Raw genomic sequence first — 25,715 nt, 5'->3', positions numbered from 1 at the left:
TCACTTTCACTATTTTTACGATTTTACGTAAGACCTGCCGCCAGTGTCTTGCACTGGTTTACGCAAATTTAAATTTACGTAACATGTTTTTCCTCTCGAAATCTGAAACATACGCGGTGACTTGGTGATGATTGGCTTCTTCATCTGCGGTACACTCAAGTTCAAACACTTCCTCTTGCACCTCCTTCAGAACACAAGCCAACCAGCCAGCTAGCCAACACGTTATACCACCACAAGTGTGAGGGGAAGAGTAAAGTATAGATACAGTATGTAAATTAGGTGGTTTAAAACTAAAAAACCTTGCAAGGTTAAACACTACACTCACTACACATTTACACGCGGTCCCCGTAGCGCCATGCTTTTTTACTTTGCTGCCAAGTGTAGCTTCCTGCTCCGGATCAGCTGTTGCAGCCGGGGGCACAGGTGAAGGGGGTGTGGCCCGGAAAATAAGATGGGAGAGGGAAAATGTTTGCGGGGAAGTGGGAGAAAGGCTTCTGGTGGTAGTCATAGGAGCTCGGAAAATTTTTGACTGCTTGCCTGCAAAAAAACAAACAAAACCCTTTTAAAGTTAAACTTCGTCCAAGTTAAGGATCACACCTGAAGCTGAGGACCGGAGATCAACTCTAGCCCAGAGTGCTAACCCCCCAGCTCTGCATCCGGTGCAATTCCTTCCGGATCCTTTTTTTTGCCGTTCCTGGATACTGTTTTTGTGCGTTGAAGGGAAGACATAAATTTCTTTTTTTTTGTATTTGGACATTTACTCTGGACTGCTTTGGACCATGCGGATTTGTGTTATGGGGTTTTTATGGAGTTACTTTAACCTTGCACAGTCACGTGGACACATAATGACTTCCTTCTTAATAAATTGTGGCGTCAGTATATATTTAAGTTTCCATTCAGTACATTCTGTGGTTACTGGTACGAGGACTTGAAATTTCCTCATTTAACAGGATCTTATAAAATAGAGCAGAGTAGCACTCGCATTAAGATGGTAACTGAGCTTAAAGGTAAGCTGATTGTTACGGTACATTCAAAGACAAGAAGAACAAGGGGAACTAGTAAAAGATAAAGAACATTTGTGCTGCACAATGAGGACAAGTTTAACAAAGAGACCTTCAGAAACATTGTTTATCTTTCCTTTACATTGTTGGAAGGTGACAGCAGCAGGCTGAACGCGAATGTATACATTCAAGCAGCCACAGAGGAAATGCTGCACACTTTGGTGTGAAATTGTGGTTATATTCGAGTGATCAGACAAGATTTTTTCCCATCGTTATCTGGATATGTTACATGTTAAGGTGAACCTTTGACCCAGAGGTCTGTGTTTCTCACCCCATCAGACTTCCCTCACAAAGCTGCTGCTTTCCCACATCTCAGCAATGGCTCTGGTGAGTAAAGTGTTTTCACTATTAATTGAAGTGATGGTCAAACCCATGAAAATAAGATCCAAGTTGTGATAAACCAGACTTTTCCTTTATTATGTGATCATTCTTTACTGCTTCAAGTGTATTACATATCTCAAATAACTTCAATGATCCAAATCAGCTGTGTCACCAGACATAAAGCTGTTTGAAAACACCTGAATCAAAACAACGATACCTGCGTGTTCTGCTTAGAATTAGTTAATAAGTGCAGATACAGCGTCTTGGGTGCGTAAAATGACCCTTGTGAAAAGTGCGAGGAGCTCATGATCTGACCGAACGCTTTCCACTCTCTGCAGCTGTAAAGAGGAGGCAGCGATGCGGAGCAGACACGACCAGCTTCAGTGTAATGAGCACACTTCGCTTGTTGGACTGTAAGAAACACACACACACGCTAGGTAAACATCTGCCAGAGTGAAAAATGTATTCAGACAAGAGTGCAGCTTTTTCAAAAACATTCAACAAAGTCGAAAAAAAGATGCCAGGAAAGGCTCAGATAACACACATGGAACATGCAAATAAAAACACGAAACGATTGCAAAACAAATTTCATTTTTTTCTTCGAGAGTCGTGAGAATTTGAGTACACTTCTCTATTTCACTTTTCCAATCGAGTTTATAGAAATTAAGATACATTTAAACGCATTTAATTTATATTTTTTATTAATGATATGACAAACACCAATCAATACAAAGAGTCTCCTTCAGCTCTCAAGTGAGTCCATTTAGTGTCCTGACATATATTATACAGAAAGCACCTTCTGCACTCCACTTTCTCACACACTATTTAAAGGCGCCAACTCAAACATCCAACTATATGACCCTCTGTTAAGGTGACTGAAAAGCATTAAAAACAGAGCTTAGGGCAAATGAAAGTGAGCAGCACTGCCCCTTTAAGTACACCAGCGCGACAGTTGTAACACTAGGTACTTCCCAACCACAGTGAGGAGCACCACAGGGGCCCATTCAGGGTGTATCTGTGTCCTCTCAGAGAAAGGGGGAAGCAGATAGTAGTGTGTGTGTGTGTGTGTGTGTGTGTGTGTGTGTGTGTGTGTGTGTGTGTGTGCACGCGCGCCCTCCATTGAGATGCAGTGAAACCGAATCCAACACTGACTGCTTCCACCTTTGCATCCTCCCCATTCAGATCAGTATCTTCAGTCATCTACGAGTGCAACAGCTGCAATCGGACCTGGCCTACACGAGGGGTCTGCAACACCACCCACCCTGCAAAACAGAGAGAGAGAGAGGGACAAGAGCATGATAGAGTTCTGATATGACTGATGTGACCAAACTTTCGTTTCATAATGCGAGTTATCAAGTACATTTTTCAGCTCTACAAATGAGCCACTCCTCTCATTATGACTTGGGAGTGTATTAGTTTTAAGTTTGCTGTGAAATTCAGATAACAGCAGACAAAAACATGAGACTTATGACTTGTTACAGTTTACACAAATGACTTTATCTGATCAAATGGTTAAGGAAAAAAAAAATAAACAAAAGGGATAAATGTAGCTTTAAAGCTCAACTATGAAAACTGTGCTGAACTAGAGAGGATTATGGGATAATAGTAAATGTGGTAAAAATTTAAATTCTAACAGCACAAGCAGAGTAGAGTCAGAAAGTGAACTCACTAAGTGATGTCCATTACACAAGAGTATTGATATAGCTAATATTAGCCACCAGAAGCTACTGGTCATACCAGACCAAATGAGGCTGTGGGTTAAACTGACACAGGGTGTTTTAATGCTGATGAATAAAACTTTTCATTTGTAAGAGGAAGATGTTATTGAGTGTTATTTCCTGTCTAAGTTTCACTTTAAAGATGAGGAAAAGAAAATCCTCTTATCATATACATATATTTTCTCATGGTTTGTTACAGCTTATCACTGGGGCTACACAATGTTTACACATTTAGTCTTTAGTGTAGTCTAAATAACGGAAACACGATATTTACATTTACATTATATAACCTCTTTATACAATGCAATACAGTTCCGCAGCAGTACATATGACATCTTCCAAAATGAGCATACAGTTGAATGAACACTTCTCCAAAACACTTTCAGAAACTGAACATTATAGTCTTCATGAGGGAGGATCCAGTGCAGGGCTGTTGTGTTAGGCTGCATTAGTTTTAACAAGGTGAACCTGACCTGACCAAACCTGAGGCCTCCGAGTCTACGTTCACACAATCCCATCAAACTAAAATATTGTCAATGTCCTGTGCATCATTTTAAACACAGTTCCCTGACGGCTCTTATAGTATAAAACTACAGTAAACACTGATGAACTTGGCGATTATCTGCTCGTTTTATCAGGCCCTCAGGCTGCGAACCACGTGACAGTTTACAGTAGCAAACTGGTTGTAAAGCCAAGGGGCAAAACATTTTCAAAAAAGCACCACTATAATGGATAAGTCTGCTTTCAGCTGGAATTTTTCTCTGTTACTGCTAAAATCCTCCTCCGTTTCCTGTCACTGCACCTAGAGCTGTACGTGTACGCCTGTCGTGGAAAAATCACTCAGGAATGCAAAACGTATCGTATGACGAAGGTGTTGAGTCGCCTCACGTTTGAGAAAGTTCAAACAGCACCGGAGGACGTCACCTTGTTTGCTTGCAAGTGGAAAATGTGTTCGCCACAGTCGTAATTTAATATATTACATGTCCTGTGGGGACGTTTAAGCAAACGAGATACTTTTGCATGAAAGGTTCTTCAGAGACTGTCCTTGGAACATGTCAATCGCACATGAACACTCTTTTAAAGAAAACAACTGTAATGTCTGTCAGCCTAAAATCAGGATTCACAAACATCTTAATTAAAATGTGGGGCTTGGTTGCTGGTTGCTGGTTGCTTCTGCCTCAATTGTTGGGTATTTTTATCTATAACAAAACATATCTTTATAAGCTGATCATATTTACGTTATGAAAAATGTACAATATTTCCCTCTGATACAAAAGTCAAGAAGAAATATAAAGTAAACGCACTTAATTACATCCCATCACTGGTGCCTCTGGGACATTTTGAAACACAGATTAGAAGAAGAATGATCAAAATGAAGCAATAGATGCGGCATTATGTGCTCACCTTTAGACTCTAGTATGGGTCATGCTGCAAAAAAAACATTTCCCATAGTGCAACTCAATAGCATCTTTCACTAGGCAGCCCTGACTTCCATCCGCCCACTTACTTTAAACCCTACTCCTCCAGTCTGTGTTGCGTTTCTCTTTTCACACTCCCTCTGGAGCCACAGAAGATACTGTAAAGCTGTTTTTACAAGAAGTACTCCTCCTGATGAGTAAGTAGGTGGTGGGCATTTAAATAAAATAGAGAATATCCAGGTTTTATACAGTAGCTACTTCTACGGTGGGCTACATTTAAAGCAGACACATAGCAGGAGTTCCTCTGCTATGTGTCTTTTTACTGCTGACATATCTGGTGCTTCCATCATTGTCCCATGTGCAATATAAGGGCATTATATGGTTCACACAGAGGGTCGACTTCTTGGGCAGCTGAGTGGCTGTAAAAGCAGGGACGCCACGTGTCAGTGAAAATGTATTTCCAGGGGGCTGACAGAGTATTAAAAGGAATGTGGGCGAGGTTATAACCAACATGATCCAGCTGGCACAGTGCCACCACTGCCTTCGTCACGTGATTCCACCCTATTTGTGGAAATTTGGTATCTGAGGGCGGCATGGCTAAAACTGGCACCGGGATGAAGTGCCACATGAAGTCAGTCACATGGACCTTTAGAGTATGCAGCCGCTCTTATGGACAAGCAGGCGCTGCACACTCAGATCAGAACCTGATGGTATACTGCACTTTCATTTATGCATCACTGCTATATATATATGTGATAAGTAGTAACCAAAGACTGCTGGTAAAACACTGAGGCATGCAGGACAGCTTGCATGACATTTCCCACAATGACTTTGGTTTTGCTGTGGGAAATCCCATTTCTTCTGATGTTGATTAAACCAGGTCAGTCACTTGAACAACGGCGCTCGAAGGGATAGTCTCGTCTACAATAGGTCACACGGGGAACCGGCTGGTTGCTGTCCACAAAGACTCTTAATGCCATGATACCAGCAGGATTTCTCAGTATCAGAAGAGACACAGGCTGGACTCACCATCAAACAACAAATCAAATCAGATTTAACTTCATTAGAAATTTTAAAAGGGTGAAATTAATTTGGTCGGAGGATATGTATCAGAGGACACACAGAAGCAGAAGAAAAATACAAAGACACACCATGAAAGGAAAGATACTTTTATCTTTTATCTCAGGATGCTGTTTATTGTATGTTCTCCCCCTCTACTCGCTTTCTTCTCCCAGACACACACATCCTCCCCTAAATAAAGCAATAAATTACCATCAAAACTTCTGACTTGTCTGTCCACAACACCTCCAACACTACCTATTTTTGCTGTTCACACATAGATCTATACTTCTTGCGGTATAGATTAGAGTTATATGGTCATGTTATGTATAGTAAATGTGCAAAATTGGGGACGTATTTGAAACCAGTTGTGGAATTACTGTAAACAACTACAGTTTTCAACCCTTTATCTGTTTGTTTCTCTCCTACTCTCGGTGCTCACATATACAGTATTTTAATACAGCTGAAATTCCCAATCAAGCTTTTCTTATTTGCTTTTTTTTACTTTTTCTGTCAGACAATGGAATAAGAATGAAATAGGGACTTAGACACAGCCCACTAAGACTACATGTGAACTAGCACTCACTTCCAAGCCATTTCCAAACTGCTGCTAAACTCCTGATTTTATAACCGCGACGTTGTCTGACAAAATCATCATACACATAAATTAAAACCCACCTCTGTGCTGTGATTCCAGCTACACTGACATGCAAGATGACCACTCAGGTTAGAAGCTCATTCACAATTAATTTTGTCCAAACAGTTGCTAGTTTTGTCGCTAGGTGCTTTTTCCACTAAAGGGGTCTGAATAGCCGGTTAATCTAACATCTAAGATGCTAATTTGGCAACACTGCCTGTAAACCCCGCTGATGATGTAATAGAAACTGCTCGCACCAAGAGCAGAAGCCAGTTAGGAAACATCAACAGTCTGCTAGCTGACCAATGGTGTAACTTCATCACTCAGTCAGTCAGCTGTGGACATTCGCGTTTCTAAGCTTGGCCTCTTTCAAAAAGAAAGATGTAGCTTAGCATGCTAACATTTGCAAATTAGCATGAAAAACAAAGTTGAGGATTATTATTATTATTTTTATGGGTATTTGATCTAAAGTAATGGACAAAGTAAATTTTGACTGATTGATGATGTTGTTAGATGAAAATTAAAGGTATCTATGAAATAATAACATTTGGTTTCTGAAATATTTCAGTTTCTCTCCCAACTCCCAGATAAGGAACTGCTACTAGGACTAAGAGTGATTAAGTGCCATGAAGGAACAGCTACCAAATGGACCCTGTGGGAAGATTGTGTTGTCAACTGCTGTTTCCGAGGTCAAAAATGAACTTTCAATCTCCACTTTTAAGCCAATGTGGATGAAAAGTCCTTAAAATGCTCTGGAAAAAAGAAAATTTAAACATCTACAATTTTACAACCAAACGCTCCAGGGCACTGCTCTCAGAAGTCATTCAGTAAAAGTTCCGCCTCACCCCAGTTTATCCACATCACTGGGTACTGGGTCACGGAGGGCTGAGCAGCATATAAGATCTGCAATGAGCTGCTTCTAACTAGCTGAATGAAAGCAACGTCAGCCCCCTTTGAGTCACCAGTTACTAAACTCATCCAACTCCAGCTGCTTCATATCTCGGCTGTAACGTGAACCAGCAGGAATGTGCAGCAGTGTCGATGCTCACAGCAGCTAGCCAGCTGCCCCGACGATGATCTGTGACCCATCTTTCATCGACAACAAGCTCATTACCCAAAAACCTCTCGACAAACGTGAGGGCAATAGTCAGCGGAAACAATGCTGTGAGGTTAAAGGTCTGACCTGGATTGATTCGGTTTGAAGGACCACCACAGTGAGATCTTGAGACACTTTGCCAGAAAAGACTGTGAGTAAACACTAAAAACAGACATCTCAAGCTGCAGATGAGTATCTTGTTTACAGATTTTATGTGACGTACATAATGTTCAGATGTCTGAAACTATCTCCAGCTGCAGCAGGGGATCCTCGTCACTTAGAACTCTTTGATGCTGAGTTCAGGGCCAGGCCTTCCTAAAGAGCTCCAGGCTCTTTAGAAATCTGTATTTGGGAGATTTACCCACTGACACGGTGACCGACAGCTGCTCCAGAGGAAAGCCAGCAGGCTAGAGGAGCTGTCTCCGTAATGGGGCACTTCCTAAAATCATCCATTTACAAAGCAGTGATTTCTCTTCATAAGTGTGCTACATGTGTCTTTCACTGCCAAACCAGAGATAAATTGGCTGAGACTTTTCAGCCACTCTTTGTAATGAGTCAGCGTTGCTAATGTTTCTCTTCACACAGCTGCTAACCCCAATAAAAAAAAAGTCAATTTTCTGTTGCCAAGGACCACACATATGAAAAACTGGGGGCATTTTAGTGGTCTCTTCCTGCCTCTCTTTGAGTTCTATGAATAGATATAAATGAGACCACAAGGAGAAGTGAATGCACCTTTTTATTTCTTTGAAAAACAGTTCAATCCGATAGAAACTAACAGCTGATGGCAGCACTATGTCAAATCAGGCAGCTATCGGGTTCAAGGTGCAGCGAGAGCTTCCTCTCCTCGATGTCTTTTACGACGAGGAGCCCGTGAAGTCATCACAGCTGCTGCGGCTCCCCCATAGAGGCCGAGTGAAAGGTCGTCCCTCCAGCTGAGGGCTGTAAATTCAAGACGTAAAATGGGAAAGACGTACGCTCCACTCAACAGGTGCAGATCCAGAATGAATGGTCACCCCTTTTTCCCCCCACCCTCTAAAGGAGCGAGAACAAAGAGGAGTGAGACAGGAGCATTCAGACTGGAGAACTTACGATGCTAAAACGGCCTTAGAAAAAAAACACAGATCGTCCTTCATGAAACCTCTGCAAATTAAAGAACTAGGACACAAACTTGGCTCGTTTGACCCATTTTCACGCCATAATTCTCGTGAATAGCGGACTGTAAACAATAAGACACTTATATCTGACATTTGCCTCCACACACACACACACACACACACACACACACACACACACACACACACACACACACACACACACACACAGGGTCTTAAGTGAAACATGCCATGTTCCTTTCCAGAGCGCTTCCCAACTTCCTCTTCATAAAAAAGATGTCACATGATCTGCATCTAATGAGAGTGATATCGTGACCATGGTGGTATATTTCAGCACAGACAACAGCGAGATGAATAATGTATTAACGCTTAGTTTGTTGTTCAGGAGTTCCTAACATAAATCTTTTTGCTGATCCACATTTAATTTCCATGCTGCTCGACAGCTCCGACATTATTCAAAATCACCACGCACACTCTGGGATATTAGTTTGTTCTGTCCTTTGAAGACAAGTTCAAAGTGATGTTTTCCGATTCTCTGTGGAAAAGCAGTGAATGTTATTCTCGAGGTGATACACCAGACTACATTTATCGTTTGAGTATCAAACACTAATACCCAGAGACTGGAGGTGGTGGCTGTAAAATGTGGTTTTGTTGTTAATGAAGTGTGGCAGCTGAGATCAGCTCGGCTTCAGCTGCAATGAATTCTAATTTCACAAAAACGAAATATGTATTAAAATTTAAACCACGATGCTTCTCCACTGTTCACCCTTGTGTTTACTTTGAAGCGACTGTCCCAAACTCACATTTGGGACACATCAATTTACTCTCATAAAATACCAAGAAAACCAGAAAATATTGAGATTTGTGAAGCCAGTGGAGTCAGTGCAATACTCACTTTGATGATTAAGCACTTAACAAATTTATTACCGAAAAATTTTCTGCTATGTATTACGCAATGAAAAGACTGAACTTTTCGTCTCTGCAGCCACTGCTTCCGTTTTTCATGGGAGAATTAAAGACCGTAGATTGCAGCCGGTCATGTGCGAGTTAAAAATACCGTGCACATGAAGCATCCATATCCGTTTGCTTCGGACATATCGGACCTTATTTCTACCCCCTCTTATTACTAATGTTACAATAGGGATCCGTTGTGAGGTTTTTGGTCAGTTAAGGGTCACATTAGGTCATACACTAACTTGATAAAAAACCCCTGCCATCATCCAGTGTGCAATGTTTTACTGACTTCCTCTAAAAATTAGTACATTAGTGTGAAATCTCTGAATGACACAGTATAAATACTTGGAAGAGGCATATGATTCCTACGGACAACTTGTCACACTCGGCCATGGTGATATAAGAGCGACTGTTCTCACTGACATTCATGGAATTTTACCCCGTTTATTCTTCTTTCATCTTCACTTCCAGTCATTAAGAAACATCCCCCACAAATCCAATAAAGGAACAACCAGGCCTCACATTAGCGTTCTGATGGAAGAGTGTTTATTTCCTGCTGTAAGAATGACACTATTATCATTCTCAGAAAACTCAGGCAGAACAATTTAATTTTGCTCTTTCCACTTTTTGGCTCCAAACAGATGCAGAGAAATGACGCAAGACTCCTCTGTCATTAAGGTGCACGCTTTGCTTTGACAGCAGTTTCATTTAGGGAGAAACATGAATTTACTGTGTTTAACGAAGAGCTCAAACTTTACGAAACATTTTTGTAAGAACTTTCCTGCTCTTTGAAATTCATTTCTTTTTCATTGACAGCTTTGACATTTCCCATGATGCCAGTTCATCCAGTTGACCCACCTGTGAACCATCTGATGCTGTTGATAATGAAGATATGTCTGATTTATCTAAATGTCACAAGGAATTTCAAGTGGGTTATTTTGCCCGGAGGGCAGCAGCTGAAGCTCCGCATGCTGAGGAAGAAGCTGTAATGAAACAGAAACAGTCTAGGCATGTACTTGAGAGATACGGATGTGACACATGACAAATTAACTTCTAGAAAGGGAAGATTCACACATCAATATCAAACTCAAGCTAATTCAAAATCAAACGCACCAAGGGAAAAGCTTGTAAAATCATTTCACATGGGATTTTTACATTCATAAAAGGAATCAAAATTAGGAAGTCTAATTGCATAATATTAACTGACCATCTCACACAGCTCCAGTGCTTTAAAAAGGTTGTGATCTCTTTGACCGCACTGTCTAGACAGCGGAAACCAGTCCGTGTTTTCCAACAACACACTCGTGCCTAAAATGACCTTTCATACCCCTCAGACATGACCTGTGACCCGGCACTCACACCCTGCTCACCCGCTCCGTTGCACATCCCAGCATGTTTGTCATTTTGAGTAATAACCAACAACTCCCCTCGCTTTACGGGACAGTGGAGCTAGAATCTGAGGCACCGCATTAATCAACAACTGTGGTGGGAAACTCGAGGGAATGAGAAACTGGATGCTTTGGTGTCCTCTATTCTACATTAAAAAGACGAGTTAGTGATTAATTGCTGCCCCTCAACAATGAAACTGTAGGTTTAGCTGTGAAGTTTCTTTATGGACATTTAATTCAGCTTCTTTTATCTGGGTTGCAGAAGTTGGAGCATGTCTCCCATTCATTTCCTTAGCCGCCTTTGAACTCGCTCAAACATGGAAGGCTAAATATTTACACGTCGGCCCTTGCTTGTTTAATGTTAAAGGCACACTCACACAGCAGAGTAAATGAATGAAAAAGCTTTAGACAAAACACCTCCAGCGGCTGATGAGTACCAGGCCGCTGTACAGCGCCGGTCCCACAGGTTCAACCTCCTTTTCAGGGCATGGGAGACAGGGACCCGGGGGTCTGCTCAGGGGGGGGCTCAGTGGAGAAGCACAGCCCTGCTGACACTGCTGTCTCTGTGAAAAGAGGCGATCTGTGCATTTAGAGTTGGCTCAGGCCCAAAGAGATTAAACGGAGGTGGGCTGGAATACCATGTGAGGGCATTACGGACAAACGGACAAAGAAAACAAGCCATCTGATCAGCTGCGAACATACCATTCATCATCACAAAAGAATGAGCTGTACAAAGGCCTGTACTAGCAAGTTGTTTTTTTTTTTTATTTTTCTTAACTGACCGTTTGATAAACCCCTCCCCCAAACAGCTATTGACCAATCATAGCTACATAGGAACAAAAGGCCTGTCAAGGATTGGACTCCTCCGCATGCTGAAGTGGTGTACATGGGGGCTGCAGTGAGAGCGTATATAAAGAGTATGGAGGGTTCATGTTAACATAATGGGGAAACTGCTAATTTACGAATTTAGTAAGTTACACATACATTGATACTGAATGTATCAATAGTCACATCAATATCAAAAGTGTATTTATTTTCCATCAAAATATCCGATCTTGCAGAACAGTAGTGATGGGTTATGTTTAGATACAGGGGTGAAGGGGTTAGGGAAAGATCCATCTGGTTTAACACAGAAAAAGTTCACAGTGACTTGAGACACTGTGTGTTTATTAGCTTTAACCAAATTACGTTTGTTGTCTAAACGTACAGGACTCTGGATGTGAACCCTGGTCTCCGGTGTGACAGTCATATGCTGTATACGGCTACCGTCCACCCCAACCACCTCCTAGCCAAATCTGGTTCAGACAATAAACGTTTCATTAATAAATAATAAAAAAAAATAAACTAAAAAAAACCTCGTCTCTGAACATACTCCAGTGGGTGATTACTTTGCCACCAAAGAAATATGGAGACGGGGTTGCATATTTAACACACTTTTTTCGGGGGTTCTTGTTTTAACAGACAGAAAACTGAAGCCACAGCAACAACTAACTAAGGGGGGCGGGGCTTAGTGAACAGGGAATTAATCCGGTCACCTGCATTTAGTGGATGCCAAATGGCAGTGTCAGAGGTGTGAAAGTCTGACGGATTTCAAGCCTTTAAGCTGCTTCCTTCTAGAGGTAAAGCAACCAAAACTGCAACCTTTGGTATTTTGCAGCCTGATCACCTGGCAGTGTGAAGCCTGGATGGGCCAATAAAGCGGGTGGGAGGAGAGTTTTGGTGACACTTCAGATGTGTGCTGCAGGGGAAAAGGGACGCAGGACTGCAAGGATGAAGGCAAGTGAGCAGGGACCTGTGGAGAGCAGGATCGACTTCCACTCTCTTATTCTTAATCCATAATCAGTTTATAGAGCTAATTCTCCCAAATGAAGCATCTGTTTTACTCCCCACTAAGTCGTAAAGGTGCCCCCGGTCAGACAGAGGAGCAAGAGTTCAACCTCCAGGGAAAATAATCATTGGGAGAAAGCCATTATTAAATATGATCAGGGAACAAATGTCGGCTGTCACGGCTTTATTAAATCAGTCACAAATGCTTTAGAAACAGCCTCGTATTACGTAAGAGTTACAAGTTATAATGAAAATAATAGACCAATTTCGGGCAGACATCACAGTTATGCAGTTGCATGCACGTTGTGGTGGCAGAAAAACAGAAGGAACAAGTAAGGAAATAAGGGGGGAAAAAAAATGTCTTGCAACATTGGATGTCAGAATAGGAATGCAAAAAAAAGAAAAGAAGACATTTGTAATAACCAGAAAGACTGAACTGATGAAATCTGCACTGTTTATCACACACAAAGGCAAAATCAATGATGTTGTTAATAATGACAGTAGCGACCACAGCGCTGGTATCTCTCATTAGTAAACACCATTGACCGTTAGCAACATTAGCATGTAAGCAGAAGTAGGATGTAAACGAACCACCCAGTATGTATTCAAGCATTTAATGAATGAATGGGGCGTAGGGTAAAATTATATCAGTGATATGACGTTTACTTAACACTATGACTGAGCACAAACTTGGCTAAGCCTTGGGACAACATTACAATGTAATGATTCAGGATGTCTTACAAGGGAGGCAACTCTAAATTCAGGAAGTCCAGACTTTGTTCTCTCATTGTTCACTTCACTTTACTTATATAACTTTATTTTCTGCTGACAAACCATTAAAATAATAATAATAAATAAGGCTTCCAGTTAATCCATATTCCCATGTTTTAAATTGACACCTGACACCACTAACTACTACTTCCTGCCGATTAGTTATAAGATATAAGACATAAAAGAGCCTTTAATTGATATTCTGTGGTGTGAACAGCCACATATAATGGTCTGCATTATAACCCATACTATGAACAGGTCATGTGATGTTGAAGTGAAACCAAGCAATCTCACACTCGGGGCAGCAATCTAATCTGTGGTGAATCAGCAGCAACTGAAAAAGTCCCGTCCTGCTTCTCCCTGATAGTGAAAAGAACAACAACCATCAGCAGGAAGAGGAAACAATGTCCAATGTCACCACAGAGGAGAGACGAGGATAAGACATGTTCACTTCTCAAAATCTGAAGGTTACACAAAGGATTCGATTTGTACATTTGTAACAATTAACCGGGAGTTTCGAAACCTGTCTAAGTCATCCAAGATGTAGAATTTATCACAAATCTGAGACAAACAAAGACAATCTGCTGTGTGAATGAAAGGCTCATGAGACATGGCAGAGCACAGGCGCTGCTGGGACGAGGCAATTGTCAGTCTGGTGCTGCATTTGGCTCATTTGGCAGAACCTGCTGATTAGATTTACACGTACAAGTGCATCATTTTTATTCAAAAAAAAAAAGAAAAAAAAGAAAGGAAATCTGGCACAGAAAAACACTGAAAACGGTTGGAACCACAAAATGTTTAATTGGCTTATTTTACTTCTACTTTTAAAGTGCTGGATCGACCACTTGCTGCTCACATGCAACTAAGAGTTTGGCGACCCTAAGCCGTTACTGCCGGAGAGGCTGCTGAAACATAATCCTCTGGATTATCATATATCCATACATCTATATGGTACCTATATATGGTGGGAAGAGCTTTACACAGTATGACGACATCACAAACTCTGCAGAGCTGCAGCTAATACTTTTCAAAGGAGCTAAAACGTTTGGGACTGTTGGTCGGACACAACGACGCTCTGGAATTTTTAATAATTTTTTTCCACTGTTTTCTAACATTTATGACTCAAATAATCAAATTAAATTAAAAGTAACCCCTTAATGTGCAGCCCTAAATTTCATGATCAAATAAATAAGGTTGCACTGGTCCAACTTTTTCTCTTCTGGCATCAAGTCCAATTCCTCAATTTAAGGAAACATGAGCTAATAGTGACTTCTGATCCAATTTTGATCACTGTTTCTGGAATTTAAAACTATATATATATATATATATATCACACACAATTTCTCACATTTGAAAAGATAAAAACAGCAAATTCTGGGCATTTTGCTTAATAAACTACTTTAACTGCTTCGTGAAATTGCTCTTGATTTATTTTGTTGATCAGTTAATCAATGAATGCCTGATGATTTCAGCACAATGCTACATAGTACAGGTGTAGTGAGACACAATCCTGCACTATGTGAAGAGTGAGAGGAGTTAAAGGTGCTGCAACCCTGGTTGTCACTTCTCATCCCTCTCCCCTCATTTCCTGTCAGCTGCCGAAATTTTACAAAATATATGTAAAAGTATAATTATATATATCATTTATAAAAAATGTGCGCTTTAGAGGAGGCGTGGCCGAGAGGTAGTAATGCTGCTTAAGAAAAACTGACTGCAGTAGCATCTGAATGCCTCAGTAGCGACACGCGGCACAAGAATCTGATGGGACGGCGCCTTTCGATCAGTTTCCTGTGGACAAAAAACAAGCCACAATCTCTACGTGAGAAAACCAGAGCAATGAGCTGCTGTTTTTAGAGTATCTGGTAACTTTGTGAGGGTGGACGAATCACAGAGGTCACCTATAGGTCAGGTGACTCTGCTCAAGAACCTGTTCACTGATTAAGATAAAGGACGCTGAGCACATAAGGCAGGGGTGATGCAAACGAGCCAGGGGCCCCGGGGGGCCCATCTGTTGTGGGCAGACAAACGGGGGGCTTCGGTGAATGGGAAAACAGCCCTGCTTTTTCCCCTGCGAGGCCCAGCAGACAGCTCCATTAATCAGGACCAGGATGAGCCTGCCGGGTTCCCAGTGACAAGTCAGCGGTGGTACAAACTCTCCTCCTCCTCCTCACACTGCATCTCCATTAGAGGCTGGAGGTGTCAGCTTGCCGCCGTTTCTGTCCCTCTGTTGTCACTATCGATGTTTTCACAACTGTCCCCCAAGAATAACTGGAAAAAGTGACACAGCAGGAGCGGGGACATAATTTATGATCTGCCATTATTCCCACCAATAAATAAACATTTGCTTTAGGAGCTGGTTTAGTGCTGAGTGACCGAATGACATCAGCTCGATTTGACTTTGACTGTCTGACTCAGTTCGACATGGACTTAAATGAAATGGCTTTTTAAATGTATGGATGCGACTGGAGATCGAAACACACACAAGTAACAACTGACATTTATCCTGGTCAACAAAAACGACTCTACAAGTTCTCGGTCTCTCCGTTTTGTGAGACCACTGTGTAAGCAGAGGGTTCACAGGGCTCAGGAAAAAAGACGCACTGTTTTTCCCACAATGCACCAACCATGTACTCACAAGCAGATATTCGTGAAAGAATACATGCTATGTAAATGTATTTCTACTCTTTACCTCGCCATGGTAACTTTCCAGAGTAAAATCCCGAGTTACTGTGCTACAAAACGACTACGACTTCCTTGTCCATATTTCTCCTCACCAGTACCTGCAGCAGCACCCACACCAACGCAGACCCTCGCGATTTTGTTACGCGCTGCTATTTTCAGTCTGAACACGGCCTTAGCCCCAATTGGCAGACACGTCTCCTGCATCTCCAGCAGTAAGATAAGACCTGTCCCCTCAGCCCAGCTTCAGAGAAAAAGGGAGAGGGGAGGGGTGAGAGGGGTGAGAGGGTGCGAGCGGAGACAGTGGAAAGAAAGATGGAGGAGCACTTTAATAGTATGATTCAGCAGAGGTATCAATTCCCACAGATGGCAGGCTGGCTCCTATTGACTTACATAGGAGGGGGGGTAAAGAGGCAATCAAAACCACCCCAGGGACGGACAGTCCGCACATCAAAAGGGAGGGGATCAGCGCGCCCGAGAGTCCCCGTCCGACCCAAGCGGGAGAGAACGAAGGCCGAGCTCTCTGAAGTGTGAAGGGAATGCACTCGGAAATACCTCGAAATCCAATCAGTGCGTTCATTTCATGTGAAAGCGTTGCACATATTAAAACCGTAACATTTAAATGTCACTGTAAACACAAACCTCTGCATCTTTCCTCTTCCCTTCTATCTGAATTCAGCGCTACCTGTCATGAGCAAACGCATCACTCCTGACTGGTCTAAAGGTGTTCTGATAGTGAGTGACAACCCAAGGCTGTCTGAACAGGCCGCGTTTAGTGAGGACCAGGTGTCAGAGGATGTCCCGCGACGCCTAGACGCACTGTACGACAGCCGCGGTCGTGCCCCCTCCTGGAGGGCCGGCAGCTTTCACACTTGCTCACCAGCTGCTTTAAATAACACAACAACAACAAAAGGAGAAAGAAAACCGTTCCCACCTAAAGATGGAACGACCCGCTGATCTCACCTCGAAATGACCTCCTCCACTGCCACGACACTGCGCAGAGCAGTTTCACCGCAGGAGTAAAACTACAATCACATTTTTGCAGGGACTTTTAATCAGTCTAATGAATTCCCCCAGACAGGCAGCGGTCTGACCTCCAACCCCTGATGAGCGAGTGATGGAGGGAGCTGGCACTGACAAGACACTATTAATATTTTATCAACGGTGCTTTAATGATCATTAAACTGCATGTGATCCTGTGTTGAACTGTCTGCTTCTCTTTGCAATAAATAAAGTAGAATGTGTGTGTAACTCACAGGTGGGGGAAGCGCTGGTGTTGACATGCACTTCATTCAGAGTCAATGTGTGGAGAATTTTACTTTTCCGTTAGTCGTGCTGCAATTTTTCATGCATAAAAAGGAAATGAAATTGCGCTAATAAACCACGAAATTCTATGAATGAGCTTTTAGTTGAACAGGACGTTCTACGCATGTTGGATCAGTCTCTAAAAATGTGTTCATTCATTCATTTTTCATCCTTGTTGCATGGGGCAAAAGAAAAAAAAAAGAAAAGAAAAAGAGGAAATGAGACAAATTTTCCTGCAAAATGCTTTAGACAGGCAACAGCATGTGATCAAATAAGATTTAAATGAGCGTCACTACCACAACAGACACAAACATCTTCAGTCAGTTTATGCGAGCAGGCAGCCAAATTATTATATTCTCTCTAATAAATATCTAATTCGTCTTCCGTTTGGGAGGGAGCTCTTGTTTTGTTTTGCTCCAGAAATCAGCAGTAAGTGAAACATCTGTCCCACAACTGACATGTTTTTAACGATAGGAAAATAATTTGACGATTTAAAAGTTATTGTCTTTTTAAACTGTACTAAAGGGGCCTCTCTTCCTTGTAGTTTTGGATGTGTTGATGTGCTCCCCGTATGTGTGAATTGTTGATGATGGTGGTATTGAGAGTCGCAACATGGAGTCCAATTAAATCATCTTTTCTTCTCTCATTATTTCCCTCAGTTGACAACTGCATCAAAACCTATACATTCTTACTGCCATTATGTCGTCCTTTTTCTCGCTCTGACACAGGAAGCTGACGTACCCGTTGTTACTCCCGCTTACAAAACTCTTCTGGCTTTTTCTGCAAGTTCGGGAACAGGCTGATAAATGATGACACTGATTTGGAAACTTATTAGGGGATCAATACAAATGAATATCTTAAAATCTATTGCTGTAACCGCCAGTGAGAAAACTAAGGATTATCTTATATTCATTATATTTTCCAACTCAACACTGTTTTCCACCGCTATCATATCAGGTGCTAAATATGGCACAGATATTAAATATGGCAGAGATATTGCAGCTTTATTCATAATGGAGTTGTAATGTTGTGTACAGCAACCCAGACTTAATGCGGCGTGGGCTCGGGATTGTGAGCAGTTCAAGTGATATTTTTGTCTCAAACTGTTTCATTGAGGCGACAAAACTGCACAGACAGAAACTTCAGAAAATGAGTGTAATTTTATAATCCAAAATGTTGCTTTTTAAAAAAAAAATATTTTCTGCACTGATAATCATCTCATGGCCCCTTCAGATTCATCCCACTGGGAAAAAGTCATTACAGAACCTGTTGGAATCCGACAAAGCCACCGGCGTTACAGCTTTCATGTGTGAAAAGGGCTTATGTGGCAGCACTGGTAACACATGTCAGATCAGCCATCGTGTTTGCGTAGAGTTAGCATCATCGCTACGCATGTGGGCTTCACCTCTCACCGCTGCAGGCAAACAAAAAAAAAGGTGTCTAACCGTCTCGCACTCCTCCCCGCTTCTGTCAGCTCGACAATGGAGACTTGAAACACGTTTATTAAATGTGTGGGCATGTTTCCTTTCAAATACAGGTCCTTCCACTCGCACAGTGGCAGGACACATAAACACAGTATGTAGGTCAGTCAAACAGTTTGTGTCTGTTCTCTCCCGCCATGCCAGAGGTAAACTGACAGCAAAAAAAAAAAAAAATCAAACACATTGTTTGCCGTGTGTGACTCATCTCACCCGGAGAACCTGGGAAGTGGGACAGGGTTTGCCTCCTCCTCCTTGATGTCGCCCTCCATGCTACCGTGTGTGTGTGTGTGTGTGTGTGTGTGTGTGTGTGTGTGTGTGATGTGATCTACCAAACAAGTGCCACACTCAGCGCCAACATCTACCTGTCGAGCTGCACAGGAGGACTGTTTGACAAGCAGCTGAGGATCACGTTTCCTCTCTCCTGTGATTGATGGTTCACTCCGACCTCCTCAGTGTGTTTATAGCAGTGTGTCATTTGGTGGCATAAACTGTGCTGGGCTACTTGGAAGTGAGCAGAGGAGCAGGAAGAGAGGGAGACGTCATGGGATGAAATTCGTTCTGTGAATCACACAAATACAACACAAGGCATGTTGATTTTTCCATTTGATGTAATAGTGCAAACATAAAACTTAATATAGGTGTGATGAAGCTTCAGTGAAGCAGGAACAGAATAAATGGGACGATATCATCCAGTTTTTCTACCTTTTGACGCGACAAGAGGAAACTGGGGGAATTCATGGTGGGGTTCAAGAGGTTAAAGATGAAGTAACTCTTGCTTTCATGCCACATTGATCTGTTCAGATAAAACCCAACCACACTTCAGTGCTTTCCTCTAAACACATAAACATCAGCCAGGTCCAGGTGAAAGCAGAGGGCGAAAGAGGTGTCTTTTCAGACGGAGAGGAAGGCTGAAGGTGAGAGGTAACGAGTCTTTGGAGGTCCACGCATACAGTGAGATAATTCTCCTCAAGTGAAGAAAGGTAGATTTGTAGATAATAAAAGAAGTAATGCAGGATTGTGTTCATTTTGGTCGATACGGCGAGATGTGATCATAATACCTGACAAAGTTTTAATAGAATTATTGTAGCTCTGGTTCTGTGTGGGAAACTTTACATGTCTAAGAGGTGGAAGACAGTACTTCACTTCACTACACTTTTTTTCTGCCCAAAATGAGGCTGAGGAAGATCTTTCCTACAAAAAAAAAAAAAAAGCACACATTTTTGGCACTTTTCTGTTCAGATCGAGCACAAATATTCATGATAGAAAAAGTGACTTTGGCACTATCAGGGTAGGATTTTTCTCTGCGTATTTATTCAGTTTTAAAACTTCGGGAACACTGAGTTCTGTTACGTGAAGGTCAGATGACATCCACTTCATTCGCTGCCAGAGCAACTCAAGGCTGAACATCATCAGTGCAGTGCGACTGATTTAAATTCTGGGTCTTTAATTCCCATTTCTGAGGGTGGAGATGTTAATGCGCATGAACACTGATTGGTGAGCCCTTGAATAGTTTTTTTTCTATTGAGGGTCATTCCTCTTTAACATGTACAGCATGTCTGCCCACTCTTGTTGTACACTATGCAGTCCTTTAAACTCAATGCTGCAACATTTATCACTACTGCAATACAGTAACACAGTAACACAACTGGTCATCTTAAAAGACAAAGTGTTCAGTCCCAAAATGCCAACTTAAATCAGTGTTCATATGTCACGTTTCTGGTATTTTCAGTATGCAGGTCACAACTCTGCAGCCGGGGTCATCAATCAAAACTCTGGCTCCAAGCCAGTCAACGTTAATGAACTAGTTTGTCCAAGATACAAAATAGTTTGTCCTTTAATAGCAGCAGGAAGAGCTGAAATTCCCGATAATTTACATTATTAATTACTAATTTAATGTATGAAATGGCAGGAAATTGTGAAAAAGATGTAGATTTCTTTCAATATACAACTGTGTCTTCTGTGTGTGTAACGCCAGTAAACTGATACAAGATTCCTTTCCTACACCAAGACCTGGCTTCAGAAACCTGCCCTCTACTTGGCCTCCCAGGTCTGAGGACACCACGCTGAGGGGAAACTCCTTTGGCTGATCCTGCCACTGCATCCTGCTTTTAGAAGTATGGTCATTACTATATAGTGCATGACAATGCTCTATGCACTGATGTCCTTCGCATGCAAAGAGAAAATAAAGGCTGACTGGCTACAGTATTCAGCAGCTTTTCTTCCCATCAGTGCTCCATCTGAACGTAGGTGGACCAGCAGCTTGAAAAGTTGATTTGTGCCAAAAAGAAAATCCTGTCATTAATGTGGTAGAGACTAAACTCTGCACCTTTGAGAGTGTAGATAACATGCAGTGTTGTTACTGTATTCTGGTAATGTGGGCTTCCTCTACTCAGGATGTCTCAAGAGACTCAAGACGAAAAAGAAACGTTCTTAAAAGACAGTTCTGAATAGGAGTTGTGAAATCGCTGTAATTTTGTACATCTTGTTTTCTTCAGCTTTCTATTTTTTTGTACTATAAAAATGTATATTTCAAAAGCGTATGGGGTTAGCTGGTGACATCATTCACCAGAGGGACCAATACAGTTACATAACATCCAGACAGCGCTGTGAGCACCCCACAGCGCTGCTCCAAATGGTCTCTGTCTGAGACTCCACACAGCACACGAGCCAAGAATGATCATTTAAGTCAGACACTGATCTGAAGTACATATCTGCCTGCACCAGTGAGGGTATAAAAAGTATACCATGCATACCACCTACAAGGTAAAAATGTGATGAATTTGTACCTTAATTTGCTTTTAACAAAATTAGAGAAGGTCCATATGGACTGAGACATGTTGCTATGAGCTTTAACAGTCAGGTCATTTGCCACAACTGGACAGATTTAAGAGAGACAGCTAATGCTATCTAGACCTCTCCCTTTCTTTAATGTGGGACGAACACAACACTGTCAGTGTTAGTGTATTTCCATCCCCCTGTTTTTAAGCCCATTTTCAATTTGTGCATAAAAAAAAGTAATGGAAAAAAATGAAAATAAATAAATAAATATTGGAAAAAGTGCATTTGGCTGAGGTTATAAAAGTTGGCGTATTGTTAAAAGCAAATTGTGACAAAGTGCAAGGAAACTAGACTTAGCAAATAAATTATGACGTACATGAAAAATGTGCAGCCACGAAAGAGTTAAAAAATGGAGACAGAGAAGTGTGCGGAGTGATGAGGCTGTATTGCATTCCCTTAAATAAACACATTAAACAAACATAATGCCATATTTCCATCATGTCTTCTCTTAAAAAGCTAAACTAACTGGGTTAACTGGACGCTAGCAAGCAAAGCCAGTTAGCTTTGCTCACTAGCTCCTACTTGGAATACAACCTTAAAAGCACAATAGGTCCTCCCCATTGTTGAATGCTGTAAACAGTAAATTGTGGCACATAACAAATGCCATGTGGGCTGATTACAAAAGGAGGGAAAGTATTTTGTATCAACATTCATTGCCTTTTCAGGGCTACGACGTGCTACAGCTGGCAGGACAACACGAAACTTGACAGCGCATATCCAAGTCTTAAATGTCAGTCGACCGTTGCCATGGGAAACAACGTGAAGCTAGACACTAATTCCACACATAAATGTTTTTAACCCCTTTTGAAAAATGGAAAAAGCGCACAATAACTCCAGTATTATCATAGTTTACATTTCCTTACACAAAGTGAAGGGAACTCAGACTTCAGTTTGATGTGAAGCATTCGGTGGGGTTAAATCCAAACGCACACGTGTCACATTTCTAAGCAATGTACTCCTAAACACTCTCACATGGTAAAATGTCTCACACTGAAAACACTGTGCAGGCAAGAGTCTGGCAGCCGAACACAGCGTCACCGCAAATAAAAACACTCAGACAGCTCAGAGACAGAAAGAGAGCGAGAGAGAAAGAGAGAGAATGCAAATGTGCAAATGAGGCAGCGTACTCCCAAAGAGGAAAGTGATGTCATCGGATAGTAATGATGCTGTAAAATGAGACACAGCCAGAGAGAAAAGTCTAACTGGAAAGCGGCTACAGTTTTGTCTTGGGGTGTATCAACTGCTTTAATCTATTCCAGCTTCCAACCCTGAAAAACACAGATTACATAACGGCAGACCTCCATGTATTCCTGGGCCTCTAAAGTATCTGAAAAGTATGTGTGCAGTCGTTGTGGCCAGGCAGTGGAGTTTGGCTCAGACTAAGTTTGCCTGGAAAACACACAGATCTCCAAGATACGCTCTAACATACACAACTTTTACTGAAAAACAGCTCCAGCGAGGAGTAAAAAGGCCTCACAAGATTTAAAGTCAGACAAGCTAAGAGCTGATGTAATCATAGCAATGCAGAAAATAAAAATTCCTTTCTTCACTTCAGGAATAGAAAAGACCTTTGGATCTGACTTCACTGTGACTCCTTCATGACATTCATACCAAGAAGTGAACACTGTAAAAACACATGAACATCTACTTTGTCCAGGAGCTGAGTCCAACAACTGTAAACTATCTCTCTCAAAAGACTGTAATCTGATGCATTTTCTTGTTGCTGCATCTCATATTTATATTATTTTAAACATCAGATTTTGTGCCCAAACCTCCTCTTCATAAGCTACAGAGGAATAATTCCACTGCTGAAAGAAGTTTGATGCTGAACTCAAAACATTTCTTGTAGACTGGTGAGTAAAGCGCTGTTGATGCTAACGTTAGCTATGTGGCAATGGCAAAACTTACAAATAACTCCTTTAAGCAAAAATGCCAATGAGATGATTTGTGTTTTGGACCATTGGTCAGACCGAACAATACATTTGAAGATGTCACTTGAGCTCTGGAAAGTATTGATTTTTCACTATTTTCTGACATGTTGTCAACTAAATGATGGGTGGAATTAATCATCAGATTAATGTATCATGAAAACAGTTTCAAACCAACCCCAGTTTGTACTCGCATTAGCCTTACATTTGAGTAACAGAGCTTTGCCAGTCCTTCTGTCTTAAAGATAACAACACTTTCCAGAATCTGGATGAAACTCTCCAACCATACGGATGACGAAAGATTATGTTCACTGCTCAGTGAAAAAAGATTTTTCAACACTTTCCTGGGTTACAACTCTACAACCATCTTTTTCTGGATTATGTCACAGAGTTGTAACATGGGAAACAATTTAAAAATCTTTTTAAATTCTGCCCCAGAATAAGTTTTTTCATCCACATGTTTAGAGGAGGGTTTGAGGATTCTGGAAATATCTTGAGAACGGTATTAAGTATTATTAAAATACCTTATGGGTTATTCAAACATCTACAAAATTGACACTTAGCTCCGGGACTCCAATGTAATGCTAACACATGAGAGGCACAAACTGGGGTTACTTTCGGTCAGATCAGGCACTGTAAAGTAGTACTTCTACCTGACGCAGAGCCAGTTTGGGCTTGGAAAGTTGCACTTGATTCATGTAATACAGTACATGTGAAACTTATGAAATAGAAAATGTATGTATCCAGACGCTGTCAATGACACCCTCATGCAGTAACGACGATGGTGATAAAGCATGAGGTTGTGCTTTGCAGGTGAAAAGATGTCAGGGTTTAGACATCAGGGCTAAATGTGGTCATGTCTATATGCTGAAATGTCACCACAGAAAAGTGGGTTAAAATGGCACTTATTTGAAACCACAACACGTGAAAAACTTTCACTTTTCACTCTAATCGAGCCCTGTTTTCACCCAAATGCCTCTGTGTTTGCCAGGTATTGATTCCTGAGGCAAAACTCACAAACTTTGTTGCCAAAATTACATAAGAGCACTTCCTTTGGACGAGGACTTGATGTTTTATTGGACAAAACTCCAGGATGCATTGATGCACATCGTCATGGGGGCTTGAACCCAGGTCAGCCAGTCACAGCACACTTTCACACTGGTCAATATACAGAGCGCCCTGCCCACCCATCCGCACCAGGTCAATCTTTTATTGTCTTCTTATGTCTCAATGTGGCAATATATCATATATTTCAGACCTGCTGTGCCGCCATCTCTGCTGAAACTGCTTTTATATGCACTCACAGTCCAGGAAAATAAAAATGTAGGTAAACGATATTTCTCTTTTTGTTGCACACAAACAAGCGCACCATAATGCATAAAACAGCCTATAAATTCAGCGGAGTGTCACCTGATGCTATCACAGATGCCTTTTATTATCTTTTGTTGGGATCCAAACAACTGCACTATCATACTGACAGCAGAGATAAAACAATGCCTAAAGCTGCACCAGACTTTGTGGTCCATAGAGAATAAAGGCTTGTAAAGTACACAATATGAGCTTTAGTATTGAATATAAAGTAAGCATCTGTCAGTGGGATCAGCGGAAACAACAAAAGACTAACACAAGATGTGCTTTAAACATCTCCAGCTCTAAACTCTGCAGTAGAGTTGGACAGACAATAGAGAAGCCAGACGAAAATAACACTTGTCCTGAGAACAATAGTTTCAGACAGGTTGTATCACCATATGTGTATTCTCATCAGATTAAACCTCTGCAAAGTCGTTTTCACTCCCACATTCACTATTACTGCTCTAAATGAAGTTTTCATCAGACAGATTGGAAGATAAAGAGATTTACTTTATGATATCATCAGGCCTGTTTATGTGTCTAATTAAAGAATTAGTTAAAACACGGTGAATGCAGTCGACAGGAAACATGGAAACAGCTCTTACCGACTTGTTCTGGCTGGTTTCGTTGCAGCTTTAGCGATTTTAAATTCCTTTTTTCTGATGATCAGTTGCGCGTCTCCCAGACACAAATCTCGACCTCATTCCATGTGCTCGCGACCAGGACCACGCGCTGAGGGGAGCGCTCGGGATACGGCGCGTGACGTCACGGC

The 25,715-nt window shown here is 41.6% G+C and overlaps 2 long non-coding RNA genes across 2 annotated transcripts; one reads left to right on the top strand and one right to left on the bottom strand.

Moving 5' to 3' along the window:
• The first annotated feature begins 823 nt into the window (after positions 1-823).
• Positions 824-3,199, top strand: LOC147819013 (uncharacterized). Its single transcript, XR_015437379.1, has 4 exons — positions 824-1,007; positions 1,341-1,388; positions 1,721-1,795; positions 2,565-3,199. It is a non-coding gene; the product is annotated as an uncharacterized LOC147819013 (long non-coding RNA).
• On the bottom strand, positions 1,827-25,715 carry LOC111656571 (uncharacterized). The gene is made up of 3 exons (XR_002760877.2): positions 25,549-25,715; positions 19,190-19,385; positions 1,827-2,644 (listed from the first exon to the last, which is right to left on the bottom strand). It is a non-coding gene; the product is annotated as an uncharacterized LOC111656571 (long non-coding RNA).

This window comes from Seriola lalandi, unplaced genomic scaffold (genome assembly GCF_002814215.2).
Source record: "Seriola lalandi dorsalis isolate HSWRI2012SDOR001 ecotype SW California unplaced genomic scaffold, Sedor1 jcf7180002054360, whole genome shotgun sequence".
Classification (NCBI taxonomy): domain Eukaryota; kingdom Metazoa; phylum Chordata; class Actinopteri; order Carangiformes; family Carangidae; genus Seriola; species Seriola lalandi.
Note: the sequence above shows the minus strand (reverse complement) of the source record. Positions and strands in the feature narration are given on the sequence as shown.